Source organism: Oncorhynchus nerka, unplaced genomic scaffold (genome assembly GCF_034236695.1).
Source record: "Oncorhynchus nerka isolate Pitt River unplaced genomic scaffold, Oner_Uvic_2.0 unplaced_scaffold_2492, whole genome shotgun sequence".
Lineage (NCBI taxonomy): Eukaryota > Metazoa > Chordata > Actinopteri > Salmoniformes > Salmonidae > Oncorhynchus > Oncorhynchus nerka.
In genome coordinates, this window is record NW_027038804.1 from 9,981 (window position 1) to 34,231 (window position 24,251).

General features: G+C 45.6%; 2 pseudogenes; both read right to left on the reverse strand.

Moving 5' to 3' along the window:
• Nucleotides 1–756: 756 nt before the first annotated feature.
• LOC135567158 (sphingosine kinase 2-like) lies at nt 757–15,641 on the reverse strand (annotated as a pseudogene).
• Nucleotides 15,642–18,283: 2,642 nt separating this feature from the next.
• On the reverse strand, nt 18,284–23,991 carry LOC135567160 (large ribosomal subunit protein eL18-like; annotated as a pseudogene).
• Nucleotides 23,992–24,251: the final 260 nt, after the last annotated feature.

The following is a 24,251-nucleotide window of genomic DNA, read 5'->3' on the forward strand; positions in this document are numbered from 1 at the left end:
CATAGGATTGCTAATTAACTTCCTTTGTGCACAGATATTACATACACACCAATACAAACTTAACACCACAGTATGCTCATCAGCTTTGCTTTGTTTTTCCTGTAGTGGACGGTCCCGTCTGATATACCTGGATGGCAGAGGAGGCTGGTGGGAGGAGCTATATGAGGACAGGCTCATTGTCATGGCTGGAATGGAATAAATAGAACAGTCAAACATGGGGTTTTGATACCGTTCTATTAATTCCATTTCAGTCTTTACAATGAGCCCGTCCTCCTATAGCTCCTCCCACCAGCCTCTGGTGAATGGAGATTTGCGTTGTCGCAGGTTTAGGCTTCTTATATAAGACTGAAAGGGCAAAGTCACAGGAGTTGTACTTTAAGGCATTACAGGAAGGACGGAGGTTCCAATACGGAAGGGGATCTACATTTGCATGAGGGTGTGGCTCCCTCTGAAGAAGTTCTAGAACTGTTCTAGGACAGCTTTGATAGAGAACAAAGACTCTGTAAGGCAAGGTCAGGAAATGTGCATCTCTGCATGCCATTTGTGCATACTAGAATGTATACACCACACACATGCACCGAATACACACTCCCCCATACACATTCAACATGTCCCCCCCTATTTTGCTCCCATGGCTATGCAGGTACAGGCTTCTCAGGATAAACGGAGTGTAATCCAACAGCTGTGCAACAAAGCTTGTTTTCATCCGTTTTTAAAATTCTCTATTAATCCCTCGGCTTGCGTCCTGCACCGCTCTGCTCAGCAGGTGATCCCTTCCATTAAACCCCAGAAATGAGTCGGTCTATTTTCAGTCTCTGAGGCTTTTTTTCTCCCCTTTCTCTGTGAACGTAGATGGCAACAGAGATTATATAGTTGGAGAGAGCGCCGTATCAGCTGATCTGGTCAGCCAATCCCTTGTCAGAATCGGGTGATCTTCACTCCAGAGTCGCCGACAATGAGCCGGGACATAGAGGGATGGACCTGAGGGAGACAAACCGATAGAATGATTAGTATAATACTTTAGAGAAGGGAACTAAATATAGGTATTAGAAGTGTATAATGTGGTTATTAATATACCAGAGAAAAGTCTAACAGCTTTTGTTGCACTGAAGTGATAGGCCATCATCAAGGGGTTAATATAATACAGGCAGAATACAGAGGGTAACATCGTACCAAAGACAATACACCAGTTCAGTACTATAGATGTGGAGTGGATTTACATGCACTTACGAGCTGGGATTGTTAGTGAAAAGATTTTTGAAATCAGTTTTAAAATCTTAGCAACTGCTTTTATCTTCAGTGTACATACACTTTACACACTCCCTCCAGCCCTCCCACTCCACTTTCTCCCACTCCATCGCTCTCTCTACCTGTGCCTGCAGCGGGCCGTATGGCACCAGTTCCCCGTCCACAGTGAGTGTTCCTCGTGGGGAGAGGGGCTGCAGCCTGAAGGCCCTGGCTGGGACGTGGCTCACATAGGGGGAGCTGAGAGACAGGTGTGCCCCCCTCTCCATGGCCAGGAACAGACGGAGCAGGGTGGCTCTGGAGATCCCTGCCCGCACAAACGTCAGGTGGATCAGCCCATCGTCAAACCTGGCTTGGGGGGCGGCGTGGAGGTCTGCCCCGAGATGGGACTGGTAGATGGCCAGCACAAGCACAAAGTCCCCCTCTATTGTCACCCAGTCCCGGGTCGGCAGGGCCTGGTCCAAGGGGGCAGGAGGTCATCCCCTGGGGGTTGAAAGGGAGTGAGACGGGGGGGCGGTTCTTGAGGGGTCCAGCAGGTTCTGCAATGTCAAAGGTAAAGGAGGGGGACTGGAGAGACGGGGAAGGGGAAGTAGAGTTGGGTGTGTTGGGGCGCGGAACGAGGTAGGAAGAGGAGTGAGGGAGGCGCAGGACGGGGAGGAAGGGGGCGTGGGGAGAGAGGGAGAGGGACAGGGATGGGAGTTTAGGGGGTAGGGAGTTGGAGTGGGGGTGGTGGAGGAGGGATAGGGGTCTGGGGCGGGATGCGTTCTGGTCCAGAGATTTGGGCTTGAAGGAAAATGGAGAGTGTCTGAAGGGAGAGGATATGGTGAGGGCTCTCTCCCGGGCGATGTCCAGTGGGTAAGCTTCTTTCTGGAAGTATGTTCCGTTCAGATCCATCTCTTCTGCCCTGTACGAGGCTCCAGACACGGGGTCAGCCTCCTGGCTGAGGGGTTGGCTAAAGAAGGCGTTAGCTATCTGGCTGGAAGGGGCAGAGTTCTTCCTTAGAGCCAGTCTGGTCTGCTGGAGGTTGTCAGGGTACGAGTAACACCCCTCTGGGTCCTCGTTGGCCTCTCGCCCCATGTCCACCCCGTACCCCTCTCCAACCTCCTTCGCTTCCATCACTCCATCCATTGAGCTGCTGCTGCCTTCCCCATTCCTCACTCTCTCCTCTATATCCTCTATCACCCCTGAGTCCTGCTCCATCGTTCCGTCTTCTCTTTCCTCATCTGGCCTTTCTTCCGTGTTCCCTGTCACCCCATCCTCCCTTCCCATCCTGCAATCTTCCCTTTCGTTTGACTCCAAACTCGTCCCAGATCTCTCCGAACTTGTCCCTGACCTCCCCACCTCTCCCTCCATCTCTCTCTCTCTATCCTCTGCCAAGCTACTCGCCCTGACCACCCCCGTTCCCCCTCCCCTGGCCCTCTCCCTCCTCCTCTCCCTCTGCCTCTCCATCTCTCTCTCCCTCTCCGTGTCTACCCTCCTCAGACTCCTCTGTTCGCTGAGGCCCATGTCAGAGCTGGTGCGTTGGATGGGGTGTGGCAGAAGCCCTCCAGGCCCTCAGTGATGCTGCGGGACAGGGGTCTGCGCAGGGCGGAGGGATGTCGTCTGGGGATGTGGCGACTATGGAGGGGGCAGGTAGGACAGACGGCCCTTATAGGAGCGCAGGGAGGCCAGGCGGACCAGAGTGCCCAGGGTGAACCGTGCCGACCCCAGACCCGGTACCTGCAACATCACACCATTTAGTTACCAGGGCAACAACAGAGAACATAACACATTACTTATTCATTAGGAATAAAAGTGATCAAGGAGGTACAGTGAAAGATTGCATGTACTTAATTTAAGGATGAGTGACCGAAGGCAAGCGCCCTGTCCCGTCACCCTGGAAGCCTCTTCCCCAGAGTTAAAGAATCTCCAATCGAAAATCAAATCAAGAGTTGGCTTTCTATTCCGCAACAAAGCCTCCGTCACTCACGCTGCCAAGCTTACCCTAGTAAAACTGACTATCCTACCGATCCTCGACTTCGGCGATGTCATCTACAAAATTGCTTCCAACACTCTTCTCAGCAAACTGGATGCAGTTTATCACAGTGCCATCCGTTTGTCACTAAAGCACCTTATACTACCCACCACTGCGGCTTGTATGCTCTAGTCGGCTGGCCCTCTCTACATATTCGTCGCCAGACCCACTGGCTCCAGGTCATCTACAAGGCCATGCTAGGCAAAGCTCCGCCTTATCTCAGCTCACTGGTCACGATGGCAACACCCATCCGTAGCACGCGCTCCAGCAGGTGTATCTCATTGATCATCCCTAAAGCCAACACCTCATTCGGCCGCCTTTCGTTCCAGTACTCTGCTGCCTGTGACTGGAACGAATTGCAAAAATCGCTGAAGTTGGAGAATTTTATCTCCCTCACCAACTTCAAACATCTGCTATCTGAGCAGCTAACCGTCGCTGCAGCTGTACATAATCTATTGGTAAATAGCCCACCCATTTTCACCTACCTCATCCCCAGTTTTTATTTATTTACTTTTCTGCTCTTTTGCACACCAATATCTCTACCTGTACATGATCATCTGATCATTTATCACCCCAGTGTTAATCTGCAATATTGTAATTATTCGCCTACCTCCTCATGCCTTTTGCACACATTGTATATAGACTCCCCTTTTTTTCTCTACTGTGTTATTGACTTGTTAATTGTTTACTCCATGTGTAACTCTGTGTTGTCTGTTCACACTGCTATGCTTTATCTTGGCCAGGTCGCAGTTGTAAATGAGAACTTGTTCTCAACTAGCCTACCTGGTTAAATAAAGGTGTTCTCAACTAGCCTACCTGGTTAAATAAAGGTGTTCTCAACTAGCCTACCTGGTTAAATAAAGGTGAAAAAAAAAAAAAATCACGTTCTGCCCATGTGTTAGTTTACACACATCCACCTCCCTTCACATTTCTCACTTTACTTAGCCTCTTCTGAACCCTTCCTATCAACCTTTTTGATAGAAATGACAGTCTACATCTCTGCCTCAAATTTCTGAACAGCTGATATAAAACCTACAGCTATTTGAACCAACATTACAAAAAATAAAATAAAAATATATATATAGTATGCTAATGTAGGCTACAACTTTGTCTCTTGTAACTAAGGATATTACAGTAGCACATGTAGGAAACTGTCTACACATTGTACTGGGGCAAAAACAATCTGCATTTAAACCACAAATCACATACTGTAATTTTGCTTCTCAATGATCATGCAAGTACTGCACGATTTGACAATGACTGAAATTTGCCTGAGTAGCCTGTTCCACTTCTGGGCAGCCGACCATTCAACTACTACGTTGACTGCCTCCTGCTTAGCCAATGTTTGCAATGATGATGAAAAAAAAAACTCCCCTTCAGTGTACTGCTTGTGTTTGATAAGCTGTGTCAGCAGAGGGAGCAGTAAAATAGAGAATCCATGTGCAGAAGCTTGTGCAGAAGCTAGCTATCGGGACTCTAGAGAACTCGGCACCGCAGCCACGCCATGAACTTAAACACACACACCTCTCACTCTCGATGTCCACGTCAGACACAAAGCCCCCAGGCCACAGACAGGAAGGAGAACATCCTTCTGGGAAGACCCGGCAGCCCCTTTGAGAAGGGGCGGGGCTGGTTGTCACAGAGACCAAATCCATGGGCTTGACTCCGCCACGGCAGAGCTGAAAACAGCAGTTGAGGAGGAGAGGCTCCCGAAGGCACATGTCATAACTGGGATGAAGAGAAAAGTACAAGGGAAACAGTGGATTGAGGAGAATGGAGAAAGGGTGAGAATGTGGAGAGGGAGAGGAATGGAAAATACAGAGAGGAAAGGTGAGAGAGGAAATTAATACTGTGTAATATAAGTAAACAATGTTAATGACACACACAATCAGTGAATGTTATGTTGGTGGCCAAACAAACCATCGTAAAGAAAACACAAGAGATAGGAAGGAGAGAGATGAAAGAACAGACTGAACTATATTGACTGGACTCATTTATTGACGTGTCTTCCAGAGATAAAGGAGAGAACTCTAGAAATAACAGGACATAGAGGGAGGGAATAGTGGGGGTAGGAGAAAGAGGGAGGGAGTGAAGAGAGACTATCTCTATCAGTCTCCATGATTCGTTGAAACAGCTGATAAAACAATATGAGAGGCATAAGGATTAGTTGAAGATGCTAAAGTCTACAGTACTTTAATAAGGCAAATGGGCTGTACATCAAGAAACTGAAGTCTAAAGGTTGACCGTGATTAGAATTAAGGTTGGGTGATATTTGGGGAGACCTCTTCTACGATATGCTATTCCAAATATTGTGATATCCGATATGATCGTTTGGCGACTTTATTATTTTATTTCCTTTTTTTATTTAACCTTTAACTTTTGGGGCGGCAGGTAGCCTAGTGGTTAGAGTGTTGGGCCATTAATGGCTGGATCGAATCCCCGAGCTGACAAGGTAAAAGTCTGTCGTTCTGCCCCTGAACAAGGCAGTTAACCCACTGTTCCCTGGTAGGCCATCATTGTAAATAAGAATTTGTTCTTAACTGACTTGCCTAGTTAAATAAAGGTTAATTCAAAAAATTTGTCAAGTCAGTTAAGAACAAATTCTTATTTAGAATGACAGTCTACCCTGGACAAATCCTCCCAACCCGGACGACGCTGGGCTATTGTGCACCGCCCTATGGGACTTCCGATCACAGCCGGTTGTGATACAGCCTGGAATCGAACCACTCGGGAGCCACCAATATTGACTAAATAATTCCAGATTGTGCAAGTTTTGTCCTTATATATGATTTTCTAGTCACATTCTCATGAAATAATCTTAGCAAGGCAAAAAATTCATTTATTTAGACTTCATTTTCACCATATCGTTGCAGCCTAACTTATAAGACTGCACTGTTCGATTTTTAAAGTTCAAATACAGAAGTCTTGCACATCCCGATATAGCTACCATCTTGGACTTCCCGATATAGCTACCATCTTGGACTTCACGATATAGCTACCATCTTGGACTTCACGATATAGCTACCATCTTGGACGTCACGATATAGCTACCATCTTGGACTTCACGATATAGCTACCATCTTGGACTTCACGATATAGCTACCATCTTGGACTTCACGATATAGCTACCATCTTGGACTTCCCGATATAGCTACCATCTTGGACTTCACGATATAGCTACCATCTTGGACTTCACGATATAGCTACCATCTTGGACTTCACGATATAGCTACCATCTTGGACTTCACGATATAGCTACCATCTTGACTTCACGATATAGCTACCATCTTGACTTCACAATATACCTACCATCTTGGACTTCACAATATACCTACCATCTTGGACTTCACATATTAGGCAATGTCAAACATCCCAATATTCGATAGAATCATATCATCCCAATGCTAATTAGACTGCACATCTTTTTATTTCCAATGAAAACTACTGTGGGTGTGTGTGTGAGCATTGAGAAATGTATCAAGTGGTGGAGGAATGAATTTGAGGCTGAGGTAAATTATTAATTCAATCCAGACACACCATGGGACCAGAACTCTGAACTGGAATAACCTATTCATTCATTTCAATGCTTCTACTAGTATCTCCAGCATTCTCACCATTGATCGAACAAGAAATTCTAAAATATTGCATGTTTATGTTTGAATCAGTCTCATATCTCTGGTCAAGTCATCACATGTATCACATAGCTGGTTGGATGTGTGTGTGTGACCCACCCCGCATGGTGGTTGATGGAGCCAGCCAGGGCATTTCCAGAGCCACAGGGAAGGATACCTACAGGTGTCTTTATTGCTAGTTCCCAGTCTGGACGCTCCATCAAACCATTGATCACCTGGAGAGAGAATAGCAGAGCAGAGTCAGACAGACACACACACACACACACACCCCCCCACATACACACACACACACCCCCCCACACACCTCGTGCAGCAGGCCATCTCCAGAGACGATGATGATGCCGTCCCACTGTGGCAGGGAGATCTCTTTGATCAACTCTCTGGCATGGTTCTGTCGCTCTGAGAAGAAAAGGAGACGTGTTGTTAGGAGGTTGTACCCGTGTGTGTGTGATACCGGTTAACGACTGAGGTTGCAGAGCTGATGTTACGGTGTGTTTTACCTGTCTATCAGGTTGTAGCTGATGTTACGGTGTGTGTTACCTGTCTATCAGGTTGTAGCTGATGTTACGGTGTGTGTTACCTGTCTATCAGGTTGTAGCTGATGTTACGGTGTGTGTTACCTGCCTGTATCAGGTTGTAGCTGATGTTACGGTGTGTGTTACCTGCCTGTATTAGGTTGTAGCTGATGTTACGGTGTGTGTTACCTGCCTGTATTAGGTTGTAGCTGACGTTACGGTGTGTGTTACCTGCCTGTATTAGGTTGTAGCTGATGTTACGGTGTGTGTTACCTGTTTGTATCAAGTTGTAGCTGACGTTACGGTGTGTGTTACCTGCCTGTATCAGGTTGTAGCTGATGTTACGGTGTGTGTTACCTGCCTGTATCAGGTTGTAGCTGATGTTACGGTGTGTGTTACCTGTTTGTATCAAGTTGTAGCTGACGTTACGGTGTGTGTTACCTGCCTGTATCAGGTTGTAGCTGATGTTACGGTGTGTGTTACCTGCCTGTATCAGGTTGTAGCTGATGTTACGGTGTGTGTTACCTGCCTGTATTAGGTTGTAGCTGATGTTACGGTGTGTGTTACCTGCCTGTATTAGGTTGTAGCTGATGTTACGGTGTGTGTTACCTGTTTGTATCAAGTTGCAGAGCTGCCTTGACGGTGTGTGTTACCTGCCTGTATTAGGTTGTAGCTGACGCGGTGTGTGTTACCTGTCTGTATCAGGTTGTAGCTGACATAACGGTGTGTGTTACCGGTCTGTATCAGGTTGTAGCTGATGTTACGGTGTGTGTTACCTGTCTGTATCAGGTTGTAGCTGACATTACAGTGTGTTACCTGTCTGTATCAGGTTGTAGCTGACGTTACGGTCTGTGTTACCGGTCCGTATCAGGTTGCAGAGCTGACGTTACGGTGTGTGTTACCTGTCTGTATCAGGTTGCAGAGCTGACGTTACGTGTGTGTTACCTGTCTGTATCAGGTTGCAGAGCTGACGTTACGGTGTGTGTTACCTGTCTGTATCAGGTTGTAGCTGGCATTACGGTGTGTGTTACCTGTCTGTATCAGGTTGTAGAGCTGATGTTACTGTGTGTGTTACCTGTCTGTATCAGGTTGCAGAGCTGACGTGACGGTGTGTGTTACCTGTCTGTATCAGGTTGTAGCTGATGTTAGCCTCTCTGATCATTGGCAGGATGTGTGTCTGACACCACTGCATAGCCTGGCCTCTCCCACTGAAGGGGTTCACCAATAGCAGCAGCCTTCGGGGACGGGGCAGTAGGCGTTTGCCAATTTCTGAGGGATAGCAGCCAATCATTAGAAACAAATTGATTGATTGTTCTATCAAAAATACGAGGCTTCGTCCTCACAGTGTACAAGAGAACAACAAACGTACGTGATGCCATAAAGCAGGGTTTCCCAAACTCAGTCCTGGGACCCCCCCGGGTGCATGTTTTAGTTTTGTCCCAGCACTACACAGCTGATTCAAATAACTACCTCAACATCAAGCTTTGATTATTTGGGGAGGACCGAGTTTGGGAAACCCTGCCATAAAGCACAGTGTTTCCCACCCTTAGACCTTGAGTGTATCTGTGACAAGGCAAACCTCTTTCATCTCATCTTTTGACCTCACCCTCTCACCTTCCCCCCCTACTCACAAGGCAGGCAATACGCTCGACCTCATCTTTACTAGATGCTGTTCTTCCACTAACCTCATTGCAACTCCCCTCCAAGTCTCCGACCACTACCTTGTATCCTTTTCCCTCTCGCTCTCATCCAACACTTCCCACACTGCCCCTACTCGGATGGTATCGCGCCGTCCCAACCTTCGCTCTCTCTCCCCCCCGCTACTCTCTCCTCTTCCATCCTATCATCTCTTCCCTCTGCTCAAACCTTCTCCAACCTATCTCCTGATTCTGCCTCCTCAACCCTCCTCTCCTCCCTTTCTGCATCCTTTGACTCTCTATGTCCCCTATCCTCCAGGCCGGCTCGGTCCTCCCCTCCCGCTCCGTGGCTCGACGACTCATTGCGAGCTCACAGAACAGGGCTCCGGGCAGCCGAGCGGAAATGGAGGAAAACTCGCCTCCCTGCGGACCTGGCATCCTTTCACTCCCTCCTCTCTACATTTTCCTCTTCTGTCTCTGCTGCTAAAGCCACTTTCTACCACTCTAAATTCCAAGCATCTGCCTCTAACCCTAGGAAGCTCTTTGCCACCTTCTCCTCCCTCCTGAATCCTCCTCCCCCTCCTCCCTCTCTGCAGATGACTTCGTCAACCATTTTGAAAAGAAGGTCGACGACATCCGATCCTCGTTTGCTAAGTCAAACGACACCGCTGGTTCTGCTCACACTGCCCTACCCTGTGCTCTGACCTCTTTCTCCCCTCTCTCTCCAGATGAAATCTCGCGTCTTGTGACGGCCGGCCGCCCAACAACCTGCCCGCTTGACCCTATCCCCTCCTCTCTTCTCCAGACCATTTCCGGAGACCTTCTCCTTTACCTCACCTCGCTCATCAACTCATCCCTGACCGCTGGCTACGTCCCTTCCGTCTTCAAGAGAGCGAGAGTTGCACCCCTTCTGAAAAAACCTACACTCGATCCCTCCGATGTCAACAACTACAGACCAGTATCCCTTCTTTCTTTTCTCTCCAAAACTCTTGAACGTGCCGTCCTTGGCCAGCTCTCCCGCCATCTCTCTCAGAATGACCTTCTTGATCCAAATCAGTCAGGTTTCAAGACTAGTCATTCAACTGAGACTGCTCTTCTCTGTATCACGGAGGCGCTCCGCACTGCTAAAGCTAACTCTCTCTCCTCTGCTCTCATCCTTCTAGACCTATCGGCTGCCTTCGATACTGTGAACCATCAGATCCTCCTCTCCACCCTCTCCGAGTTGGGCATCTCCGGCGCGGCCCACGCTTGGATTGCGTCCTACCTGACAGGTCGCTCCTACCAGGTGGCGTGGCGAGAATCTGTCTCCTCACCACGCGCTCTCACCACTGGTGTCCCCCAGGGCTCTGTTCTAGGCCCTCTCCTATGCTCGCTATACACCAAGTCACTTGGCTCTGTCATAACCTCACATGGTCTCTCCTATCATTGCTATGCTGACGACACACAATTAATCTTCTCCTTTCCCCCTTCTGATGACCAGGTGGCTAATCGCATCTCTGCATGTCTGGCAGACATATCAGTGTGGATGACGGTTCACCACCTCAAGCTGAACCCTCGGCAAGACGGAGCTGCTCTTCCTCCCGGGAAGGACTGCCCGTTCCATGATCTCGCCATCACGGTTGACAACTCCATTGTGTCCGCCTCCCAGAGCGCTAAGAACCTTGGCGTGATCCTGGACAACACCCTGTCGTTCTCAACTAACATCAAGGCGGTGGCCCGTTCCTGTAGGTTCATGCTCTACAACATCCGCAGAGTACGACCCTGCCTCACACAGGAAGCGGCGCAGGTCCTAATCCAGGCACTTGTCATCTCCCATCTGGATTACTGCAACTCGCTGTTGGCTGGGCTCCCTGCCTGTGCCATTAAACCCCTACAACTCATCCAGAACGCCGCAGCCCGTCTGGTGTTCAACCTTCCCAAGTTCTCTCACGTCACCCCGCTCCTCCGCTCTCTCCACTGGCTTCCAGTTGAAGCTCGCATCCGCTACAAGACCATGGTGCTTGCCTACGGAGCTGTGAGGGGAACGGCACCTCAGTACCTCCAGGCTCTGATCAGGCCCTACACCCAAACAAGGGCACTGCGTTCATCCACCTCTGGCCTGCTCGCCTCCCTACCACTGAGGAAGTACAGTTCCCGCTCAGCCCAGTCAAAACTGTTCGCTGCTCTGGCCCCCCAATGGTGGAACAAACTCCCTCACGACGCCAGGACAGCGGAGTCAATCACCACCTTCCGGAGACACCTGAAACCCCACCTCTTTAAGGAATACCTAGGATAGGATAAAGTAATCCTTCTCACCCCCCTTAAAATATTTAGATGCACTATTGTAAAGTGGCTGTTCCACTGGATGTCATAAGGTGAATGCACCAATTTGTAAGTCGCTCTGGATAAGAGCGTCTGCTAAATGACTTAAATGTAAATGGACTATCTCTGACCAGATAAGTAATAATGATTCCATTTGACTAATGGCTCTTCATAATTCAATCTTGAAGAATGAAAAGGCCCTCAAGGACCAGGACAGGAAACAAGGTACTTAACTGAACACTTCAGTGTTTAGTCTTCCACAAAACACCTGGTAATAACAAGCAGAGCCCTATCTACACAGCAGCACCTACTGTATAGGGTTGAAGTGGACCAAACACTAACTGCACACATCTCTGACTAAAGCCATTATAGAAGCAGAACCAGCAGCTAGGAGGTTGTCTAATTCACACTGCAGGGGAGAGAAACAGACTAGACAGAGTACAAGGAGTTAGAGAGATAAGGAGAGAGAGATAAGAGAGGAGATAGAGTTACAGACAAACAGAGTGGAGACAGTTAGACGTGTGTGTGATGAATAGAGCAGGGGGAGAGAGAGAGAGAGAGAGAGAGAGAGAGAGAGAGAGAGAGAGAGGAGAGAGAGACAGAGAGAGGAGAGAGAGACAGAGAGACAGAGAGACAGAGAGAGAGAGAGACAGAGAGAGAGAGAGAGAGAGAGAAAGGGGTAGTAACTGGGAAAGGAGAAAGAGGGAGGAAAGAGGAAGATAAAGAAATGCAGACAGCAGGAAGGAAGGGGGGGGGGGTACAAAACAAAAGAGGACAGAGGGTAGATAGATGGATGAGAGGAGACAGGAGGAGGAGAGGAGACTGAAAAATGTGTAAAGACAGCAAGGATGAAAGACTATGGGGGGAGGATGCACAGACAGACACTGAGGGTGTAGACTAATGCACAGAGACAGTGAGAAAAGAGGAGTGTTTGGGAGAGAGGAAGGAGACAAGAGAGAGAGATAATGAGCGAGGGAGAGTCAAAACAATTGGAAGAAAAGGGAATGTTGAAATGGATAATAGATGTTGGTGAGTGAGGGGTGGGAGTTAGTGGGAAGGGAGGGAGGCAGTGTTGGGGAGGGGGGGGAGTTAGGGGGAAGGGAGGGAGGCAGTGTGGGTGAGGGGTGGGAGTTAGTGGGAAGGGAGGGAGGCTGTGTTGGTGAGGGGTGGGAGTTAGTTGGAAGGGAGGGAGGCTGTGTTGGTGAGGGGTGGGAGTTAGTTGGAAGGGAGGGAGGCAGTGTTGGTGAGGGGTGGGAGTTAGTTGGAAGGGAGGGAGGCTGTCTTGGTGAGGGGTGGGAGTTAGTTGGAAGGAAGGGAGGCTGTCTTGGTGAGGGGTGGGAGTTAGTTGGAAGGAGGGAGCTTGTCTTGGTGAGGGGTGGGAGTTAGTTGGAAGGGAGGGAGCTCGTCTTGGTGAGGGTGGGAGTTAGTTGGAAGGGAGGGAGCTTGTCTTGGTGAGGGTGGGAGTTAGTTGGAAGGGAGGGAGCTTGTCTTGGTGAGGGTGGGAGTTAGTTGGAAGGGAGGGAGCTTGTCTTGGTGAGGGGTGGGAGTTAGTTGGAAGGGAGGGAGGCTGTGTTGGTGAGGGGTGGGAGTTAGTTGGAAGGGAGGGAGGCTGTCTTGGTGAGGGGTGGGAGTTAGTTGGAATTGTGGGAGCTTGTCTTGGTGAGGGGTGGGAGTTAGTTGGAAGGAAGGGAGGCTGTCTTGGTGAGGGGTGGGAGTTAGTTGGAAGGGAGGGAGCTTGTCTTGGTGAGGGGTGGGAGTTAGTTGGAAGGGAGGGAGGGATGCTGTGTTGGTTAGACGCTGAATGATACAGACCGTGTGTGCAGGAAAGATAAGAGCAGAGACAGAGAAAGTAGAGGAAATTAAGTGTTAAAGGGATAACCTAGCCCACACACACACACACACACACACACACACACACACACACACACACACACACACACAGCCAAGAAAGATTAAATAACATGTTTGTTCACATACATGAATGAACCCTTAAACAATACTTTAGCCTTTTAATAGTCAGGTCTCCTGACTGAACATAGCATGCTGTATGTATGTACGTACATGCAGTACAATAGCATTGGCCTATATCCATTCATTCCTTATCACATGGCCATTATACAGTTTCCTACAGCCATTATGCAGTAGCCTATATCTAGCATGGTCAGAAATGAACTGAACTAGCCTGTATCTGTTAGAACATGCATGGTATGGTATTCATACAGTAGCCTAGGCCTATATTCCCTTGTATCCTCTGGCCTCCTACATCAAAAGGACCTCAGATCACCCAGTATGACTCCAGTTAACAATAACTAACATAAACGCTCCCAGTAATGGAAACAAACTTTATGGAGTGAATGGTGCTCATAAAGTTAATGAAGGCACAGTTAAAGTCTGTACACAGGATAGGAAGTAGTCGACGCCAAACGCCATAACGAGTGCTGATTTAGCTTCATTCTCTCTCACGGTGACACTGTGCCAGTCTTTATGATGGGCATTAGAATAACATCAGACTGATTCCAACAACTGGGATGTTACAACAACCTCAGACCCTACACATATTGTGCCTGGACTGTAACATAGCATACAAACAGACAAGATAACTGATTGTAGCTGTGTTAGTGGAACACACACTCACCCGTGTCAGCAGTGATGGCGACTCCCCTGAGCAGACATTGTATAGCAGTGGACCACCTCTCAGCCTCCACCCTGGCCTCAGCCAGGTACACCCTCACCTGCCTCCTCCTGGACACCCCCTTCCTCCGCTTCCCCGGGGGATACCAGTATAGAACCAGCAAGGGGGGAGCAGGGGCGCGGGGACAGCTGCACCCTGCCAGCTCTGACAGGGGTAGTATTAGACGTGCCTCTTTACCAGTGCGGGGGGCCAGGCGCTGGACGTGGATGTGGGAGGGGGTGAGGGTCAAGGCATAGCTGGAGGCAGGAGAGGGGCTGGGGGAGGGAGAATGGGATGACAGACCCCCAGGACCTCCAGGGCTGTTGGGGCAGCTGTTGTTGCAGCTGCTGCCCGTTGCCCAGCCCCCGAACTGGCAGTGGAGTAGCGCCTCAGCTGGGGATGGGATGGGGGGCTCTGGGGAACGCATCCTTAGTGTGGGGGGCTTGACGGGGAGCGGACTTCCAACCCTCAGGTTTAGGGTAGGTAAGGTCTGTTTCCTGACAGGTGGACGGTGTGTGAGTGTTTCATGCAGTTGGCAGTTTGTTGGATGGAATAAGTCTGTTTAAATTCAGGTAGTGATACATGTCAGTTCATTTGGCCACTGATGGCCACCTTAAAGGAGAATCAAATGGAAGCACCTCTCCTTAGGATCTGCTGGGATGACCAAAATATAACTATAGACCTGTCAGTCTGTCTTAAAAACTAAAACACAAGTTATTTATCCCTGAAACTTCCTTAAAATCATTCTTCCACTTCAGTGCTTGAATTGCAAAGGCAACGCCACAAAAGCACCTCTGAGTTTGACGTGTGAAATCCATCTGCACTCAAAGAAGTATTGTACGATTCCACTGGCCTTCAGATGGAGATTCTTCTCCTTAGTGTGTCAACAGAGGAACAGATAAAAACAATGGAAAACACCAGCCTTCACAATGCAAATGCCGAAGACAAGGATAGATCTTAGATCTGTCAATTCCAGATTATGTCTGCCTTGTCCTTAAATGCTATCAGATTCTAGATTTGTCAATTTCGGAATGATAGACAGATGAGGCTTGTAAACAAAAACGATATACTTTTCCAGTTTAAAATTAAAACAGAATATATATACTCCTAAAGATTTAAAAAAATATACATAACTCAAAGATATGCTTAAATTACAGTTTGAAATTATCTTGATATTTATCAATAAAGTGCAGCTTAGAAATAACGGCTACATGTCAAACAAGAGTTTAAATAACATAAAATACAACAAATCTTAAAACTATGAATCAGACAAAAATGAACACACCTTGGTCTTGCAAGGAGGCTATAGCAATTTAATTAGCACTAGATTGCAGTGGAATATTGCGTATTAAGTGCTGACGTCAAACGTCCCGATCTTCCACAGAAATGAGAGATATGTGGAGGCAGGAGAAAGGTGTGTCAAGGTAGAATTTAAATATCACTCTTCAAGAGACAAGCAGGCTTTACAGTAGTGAGATAGCAACGCGGTCCATGTCCAATTCTAAGTGTCATCTGAATGAAAAATGCCACATAATCAGTTGTTTTCCATCAAAAGACAGATGGAAAACCAAAGAAAACAGATAAAAACTCAAAAATGTTACTAGATTGTGCCGGGGGGGGGGGGGGTCATTTCTTGAGTTCAAGGGTCCATGTTCATGTTCCTTCACATAGATAAGTATACCTAGAGAGAAACACTGGTATTAGTAATCCATTAGCTTCCAATGTGTTCCAGCAGAAAGTACTCAGTCTATATATTCAAGTGCTGAAGAAGCATAAAGGAAGTGACTAGTATCAATCAAAATGTATTTTTAAAACTAGTACTAATAGTTTGTTGTAGCCATCAATTGTCCCATTAACAATCATGAATATTAGCCATATAATCACCCATATTAGCAAACTTATTTCAATTTAAACTCCACATTTCTCTAGTATAGGCTAGTACTTATCGTGATGAACAATATCAGTAAAATGCCTGCAGTAAGTGATTGGTGACGATAATTTTCGGTTTATCGTCCCAGCTCTAGTATCAATGTCACTCCACCCAAAAGTACCTTTATGTTTCGTTGACATGTGCAGTAGCACCTTGTAATGCAGTCATTATGAAAACAATAGAACAGTAGAAAACGAGGAAATTACTTTCAAATCAACCATTCCAACAATCCAGCCGAGTGACTGAGACAGGCTCCCTCACCATGTCCTCTCTCCACATGTCCTGCTTCTAAGTTGAGTGGTGTGTATGCGTGTTTCACAGTCCGATACAGTTTTATATTGTTCCAAAAGGTGAGTGACTCTTTGGCCAGTTGCAGAAGTGAAAGCAGGGCAGCAAACTCGTGAGAGATTGTGGTTCAAACTGGATTAGGCAATCTGTGTGCATGCATTATCCCCATGTCCAGGATTCCTTGAAGTCATGATGGCTAAACCACGCTGATTTAGAATCACACGTTCCTGACATCTGTGCTCACTGATGCGACGACTTCATTTGGGTAAATGAGCACTGGTTTATTACCACGTATGCCTAATGAAATTAACAGAGTTTGGTGGACACATCGACGGATGGCGTTTGTCCAGACAGTCTTGAGTCTACTTACTCTCTTTCACAATTTGTAACCAGTGGAAGTATGATTTATTGACGGATTAGCCTACTAGACAGATTCTTGCCCAGGACTGGCTTCGGCAGGCATAACTCGTAGCGAACTTCAAATATTGTTTACTCAGTCATCACCAATTGGTTCTTTACATTGTTACTAGTGAAATACTATGGCCTGAAAACGCAATGTGTTGGTTAACATGAAGCCTGGAAAACATTGCATTAAGTGTCTATCATTCAGATTCAGTCATCATAGACTACATAACAAAACTGACCCATAAGAGACTTCCTTTAAGTATTAATTGTTATGTTCAGTCTATAACTTGTATCTAAGGTGCTGACACAATCAAGACTTGGCAGATATGCAGCCTCTGATTAAAGAAAAATACTTGGTGCATTTGCTCGTGCGGGTACCTTGGTGCATTTGCAGGGTAGCGGGTATCGCCGCTCTAATTTGGTTTTACTATGACCGTGCTCGGAACATTTAGGATCCATTTGGCAGTCTTGCACACAACATTGTTTAGAAATGTGTGATCCTTTCTCAAGTGGCTAGCTAGTATGATAGAGCGACTGACAAATAACGTTGGCTTAGAATGAAGCCATCGAGCTACTAGTTTCGTAGCGATCTAACGTTAGCAAATGACAAGTGTTAACTACAGTTAATAATCATTGCTCAGCAGTCTGTGCGTAACTATTGCAAGCTAGCTGATAAGTTAGCTAGCTACTTCTGACGTTTCAAAATGTTATAGTTACCCATGTTGTGTTGACTGGTAGCTACAGTAGCCATCGCCAGGGAATACAGTATACAAAGCAGTTAACGTTCAATTGGGGTTAGCAGCAAGCTAGACAATATGAGATATCCCAACTTGTTACAGTAGTGGATAGCATGCTAGTCAACAATGCTGTGGTGAAAATGATGTATTGGCTAGGTAGAACGTTATAAACGCAACTGGTTGTTTATCCTGGCTAAAAACTCGGTCTAGCCACAATATCTAACGTTAGCAGCGAGGCGCTATCCGGCTGGCCATCATTTTGTCATTAGCTAGCTAAACAATGTCATTTCACTAACGTCAGTTAGCAACAATATGCTGACAAGCTAGCTTGAGATAGCTACTTAATACTCAATTGGTAAAATAACCGTGTAAATATTAATCCAACTGTATAGACTGAACTCAAATTACCTCATTCTACCTCCCCGGCTTGCTTGCTCCGTAAGACGGCTGTGGTTATCCTCCAGGAAGCGTGTATGAAACACGGGTGGACTGGATAGTTTGAGCGGCGGGGAGGAAGTCCAATCCTGATAAGGAAAGACATTCCGGACCTACCGACATTCTCCAATAGTTAACGGCGCCAGTGCACCGCATTGTGGAGGCCACAGATAGTCCAGTCTTGTCATCAGTCTAGTCAATACGGTCTAGGCTAGACTGTCCATGCTTCCAATGCACTCATCACCTATCTAAATAAAAAAATATTGCACAAGGCATTGAAAAACAATTGTATTAATAGTACTAAATGTTATAAAACTGGTCCTAGGAGTGAATAGAAATAGTAGCTTGATTCAAGTTGTCCTTCAGGTTTGCACAAGAAAATGTCTAGAGTGAAGTACTAGACATTTACTATGTAAATGTACTATGCAAGCGCAATAAAGCTCTGAAAAAAAACAAATGGACAGAGACATCGATTCATTTTATATCGCTCTTTATTTGTATCAGATTCCAGGGAAAACAAAAAAGACTTTAGGCCTTGTATCCACGGCTGGATCTGCGCCCACGAGCACGTTCAAACTTCCTGCCCTTGGAGCGAATGTAGGGCCTGAGGGAGAGAAGAGATACGCCATTAATTCAGTGTTTATAAGTGTTTCAAACCACTTCCTAGATTCTGCAGATAATGCAAATCTGCCAGTCCTTCAACTTAATGTAAAGCAAAGCTATAGTCTGGGGACAAAACTAGCAAAATACAGCTAGGCCTGATGCATTTAAATTACACATTTTTCCTTCTCCGTTCCTTCAAGTAATCACTGATATAATATAACTGGGTTGGAGAAAGTGAATCTAGTGGATCTCAGGCGCATACATTTTTAATATTTTGTAAACAAACATTGAGTTCAACAAATTGTTCTACACCAAAAACGTTTTATTTGGATCAGAATGATCCAGATTCTGGAATTCTCCGTTTTGCAATTCAAGATCAATCTGGACGTTTTCAAAAAATAAAATCAGATGGATCATTCAGATCAAGAGGCCACAACATCAAGATCACTTAATCCAGATGTCTAGTGCTTTGAACAGGCCTACCTACACCTCGCCATCTACTGGACAGGTTATGGCACTACCACTAAACTGTCATAGGGAACCCGAGAGGAGTAAACTAATGTATATAGTGGTATTTGTATTTATATCGTAACATTTTCACTGTACCCTGCAATTACACCTGCAACCCCTGTAGGTGACGATTAAACACGGAATCAAAAAAGGTACATGCATTTACTTGCAGGGATGCAAACTGGTGAGGGCCCAAAAACACAACGACATTTTTGTTACTTGTGGTGTTCAACGATGTAAAGTTGCACGTGTGACTGTGCTCCTTTTCCCTTTATGGCTGTCTCTCTCAGTCTACCTGACCGCAAAGCTTAGTCAGACTGGCCTGTGCCCTTGTTCTTACAAGCGAAATGAAAAGATTCATTAATCCAACATAATAGAAGGACAATCACTGTCTGCACACCGCTCTCACCATCACGGCTAAGTACCCCCCAATTTAGTTCAGATCTACATGATTCACGTGGATGACCTTCTTTGAAATCATCCCTGTATTTGACACTTCTCAATACAAACAAAATTGCCACATTCAGTACCTATACTGCAGTCAAATTAATTCAGATGTAAGAGTATTTTAAACCTCCTCACCTTAGTTATATTGACATATCTTGGTTGTAGTGCCTTCCACCTTTATAAACCCACCCCGAATGCACCCTTCCAGTGGGATCAGGAGGATCGCCATCTAATACAACCCTAATCACTGCCTTTTGAGTTTTGAAAAACGCAAAAACAAATCTTCCTGATGATTAAAGGTCAGATTGGATTACAAAATCCAAATCCCTATACAGAGGACCCAAAACTCATTTACCAGTTTTGAAATATTACATTCTAACAATTAATTCAATTGCCGTTTTTTTAACACTGGGCTCAGGTGCTAATTCAGTGAGGTGCAACATATAGATTAGAACACTGCAGACAAACTGACAATTGTTTCTACATGACAAGAGAAACATGGTTGTCCTTCTCTGCACAATGCACACCTAATATCCTCATTCTAAAGTAGGGCTCTCCACAACAAGCCCCTGTACTAACAAAACATCTTATCGAAGTTCTCAATATTCACAAAGTGTCCTCCGTTTAAAAACATTTGATTTTCAGTGAAAACCAAACTGGAACGAACTTGTCAAACCATTTGGAAAACATTCTCTAAGTTGATAGATATTGAATTAAACCCTAGGAGAGCAGCAATCTCAAGAAAGGGGTACAATACTCACTTGGTGTGACTGTGGGGGGTTCCACAGGCTTTTCCAAAATGCCTGTACACCTCTCTGCCCTTACGGGGTCCTGAAAGAAGGAAAACAAGTGAGTTTCAGACCAGAGTAACAGGACTGTCACTACTTAATAGCCACAAAGCCAAAATTGCCTATGATGTAAAAATGAAGGAACACAAAATTAGCTTTTTGGCCTTAATTTAGGCAGATTTAGGTTAGCAGTGTGGTTAAGGTTAGGTTTAAGAGACATTTTAGAAACAGGCAGGGTTTAGCCGTAATCCGACTGTGGCGGTGATAACAGTAACAGGACTGTAGAGTAAAGGTACAACAGAATATTCCCAGCATAACTTTAAATTTGAACATCGTTCAAACTAGCAGTGTTCTTACCTGACAGCAGCACGGTGCCCTGTCCTTTGGGGGCAGCCAGAGCCAGCTGGTCAAGGTCATGACCTGACCTCCGCCTTCAGGATCCTGCGGCGAGCACCGTCAGTCACCTTCAGAGCGCACACCTAAGGGAAGGGAGAACAGAGCACGTTTAGCAACTCGTGTTAACACTTAATTAATTTTCAGTGAAGTAGTCTAACACTAGTCCAGAAGAGCTACCTAGTTACAGGGCGTGAAGGCTTTTGTTGTAGCCCAACACCAGATTAAAATAGTCAGGGGTGTATTTACTCCACCGATTATTGCAAAACGTTTCTTAAAACGGAAGCAAAAGGCAACGGAGGGACCTACCTGAATTTGTCCAATAGAAATGCTAGTTTTGCTCTTAAACAGTTTCCCAAATAAATACACCCCAGGTTAAACCAGGTGTTAGTGCTGGAGCAAAAGCCTGACCTAAACAGGCATCCAGTAAGTTAAAACAACCTTTACCTTGAGCTTGGGGATATCCTGAATTCTGACATCATCAGTGACCCGGTTCCCACGACAACTGCGAGTTCGGTTCTCACGACCAGGCAGTTTCATCTTACGGATCTGAAGAGGGCGTCAAATAGTTCAGACGAGGGACAACCGCCACACAGTAAAGATAAATACTAAGATGCTTTCACTTTGCTATGTATTCATATCAATAAACCTGGAAGGACATTGTCCCGGTTTCTCAATAGCAATGGAACTTAGGCTAACGGGGTTAATTGATGCATCGTTCCTACAAACTGGCGAATATGTAACAAGAGCTTCCCAAAAACACAACACTGCGGAAACGTTCACAAGTGCATGGTTGGAGCTGCCTCAATACAGTCAGACGAAGAGAAAGGCAGCGCAGCTCTCAGATCAACTTTCTCCATTCAAATCATACTGACGACAGATCAGAACCTAGAGAGATATTACCGTTGACTACAAATATTTAGGCAGTTTTGTCTAATCCAATAATAATGCACCAAATAAGATTTGTCATCATTGCACATGTTACATGTGAAATATTGACAAAAGCCTACAACTATAAAAAATATAACTAATTGAACATCAAATCAATTTAGCTGACTGAAATAGGCATATGTTTTATATGTGTTTAATCTTATCCTGTGTGACCCGGTTAGACTCAAGCCTGGGGGGGTGGGGGTGTACAGTTCAAACACATACAGAGTATTAATATATTAGGCAAGGCTCTTTGATTTACATATAAATGGTCCCGCTAGGTCACAGCCCGTTGTCATAGTCCCTGGAGGGCCGATGACACTCTTTCCATAGTCAACAAATCCATGACTCATGCTGAAGCACTGTGGTTTACAAACTCAAGTGGCTTATCTTACAGTAGCACTCTGGGTAATACCATAATGATGATACAGAGATCAAATTACTGTCACAAGACAAAGTAATACAAATAAACAGGAACAGCTAATCCACCCTTGCTTCTTGACATGGACAGTGAATGGTTAATGATTGTTCTTTATCTTTCCACAATAAGCCAGAAAATAAACTACACATCTCTTTAAACCAGTACTGAGAGGGTGAAGGGGTACAGAGGGACATAAGGAACAGTAGCCCAGGGAGTATGTCCTTTATCACCTCTGCTCGTCCCTATAGCGCTAAAAGGTGGGAACTGTCAATCTCTTAACGTCATCCCTATTAGAGCTGTAGGACCCTTGGTATCGTACAGCTGGGGGATTTGACAGTGTAAGTATGATAGAGTATAAGTTGGTTTTGAAGTCATGACCACTCAGTGATACCACTTATATCCCCCTTAGCCTGTTTTAATGCGGTCATCTCGGTTTCCATTGCAAGATTTTTTTATTTATTATTATCCTTTGCTCATTTTGTAACAATAAAGACATTTTTGCAACTTCGTATTTGTAGTCAACTTTGTTCTGAAGTTATCTGCGGTCAGAAACATCTTGATTCCATGTTTAGCGGAGATCTTGTGTATAAAGTGACGCAGATGGGCAAAGAAGCACTTAACAGCGAACACTCAGTAAATAATGGCGGTTTCAAGTCCAATTTTAGTAACGATGGTTTTTGGGAAACTTCGCTGAGCTTGTACAAGCTCAACAATGAGTAGTCTTAAAATGCATTTAGGAAACTGGGCCATTACATTTAAGTAATTTAGCAGACACAGGAGCAATAAGGGCATGACAGAGTTTTTCACTGGTAGGTTGGAACCAGCGACCTTTCGGTTACTGGCCCAATGCTCTAAAATCGCTAGGCTACCTGCCACCCAAAAATGGGACATGTTCAAGAAGTCACATGAGAGGGTGGAAAGATCTCAACTCACTCAAGGTACCAAATCATCAGAAGGTATATTAACGACATAGGAGTCAAAGGTCAAAGAATCATAACTAGACCGTTTGAGCGAAGGAAGTATCAAAAGCACCAATAAAGCATTGTAGCGCAACAGGCATAAGCAGGAGTACCAGCTGAAGTTGTCCTCCCACTTGTACTGTTGCCCTCTTAAATATTTGAATCTGTGAGCGTTACTGCCATTCAATTTTGTTGATTGTAGCAATTTGATTCTGTAGCAATTTGATTCTGTAGCAGGTTAAAAACACAGCAGGGACAGATGTAACTCACCATGCGGGACACTGATATCGGAGGCCTGTGGGTCCTGCTCATGAAGAGCCTCCTGAGGACCACCTTGTTGAAGAGGAGCAGTGGAGCGACGGACCCAGGAATCTGTACAGCTGTGGGAAGAGAACATAAACATTTATTAAGTAGAAGAAATATTGACTACTCAATGTAAAATGTTAACAAAGGGTTACTCTGACCTATGTGTACATAGATTTTACAATGAACCAAAAAAAAGTATATAACATTACGATGGGAAAATCAACAACTTAGTTGTCGGACTACTTATTTACATGACAATGTCTTAATGTTGCTTGAATCAATGTATAAAGGTTGTGACACTTACCTTGACCAGGAGCCTCAGGTAGATATCCTGACTCTTGGAGAAATCCCTTTCAGTGCACCTTACGGTCCTTGTTGTGTCGGATGTCAACTCCTGCGAATAGATGGTGCAGGTAAACACATACAAACTTGCCATTCGCGCACTGATCAATTGAAACCAAATCATTAGTTACAGTGTTAATGACACTTCTGATCACTGTGCCAGGAAAATACCTTTGCATGCTTCTGAACCCTATGCTTTATGGCTAGGCCTCAAACGATTGTAACGTTAGTAGACGTGGTCTGTGTAACTCATACCTAAAACAGCACACAAATAATTCATGCAAACTTGAATTTGGCGGCATATCGTTTAGCATAACGTTGCAGTCTCATACACAGCCGCTAACTAGTGAGACAGTGGAGTAACATAGTTCCGCAACACTGGTCAAATAGCACGTTTTCATTTAGGGCCATCAACCTAGTCAGATATCCGATACATTCGGACATGGAAAACCTCAAAACGAAGATACAAAAGTTACCGACATTTCCTACTCGAACAGCAGTACCATTATCTTGTCTAAATAATTACACATAGTCTTTCAGTAATTAGTGAAAATACCAGGTAGCAAGCTAGCTACTGTGACGCTAAACCCCGGTAGTGAAGGACTGAACCGTATCGCTAAAACGCCAAATAGTATGTCAATACCATTCGGAATTCAAACCAAAGACATCAAGGCAAATATTTAAATGGAAATTGTTGAGTTGTGCTACTGTAAAAGTGAGGATGGACTTAGATTATCAAGTC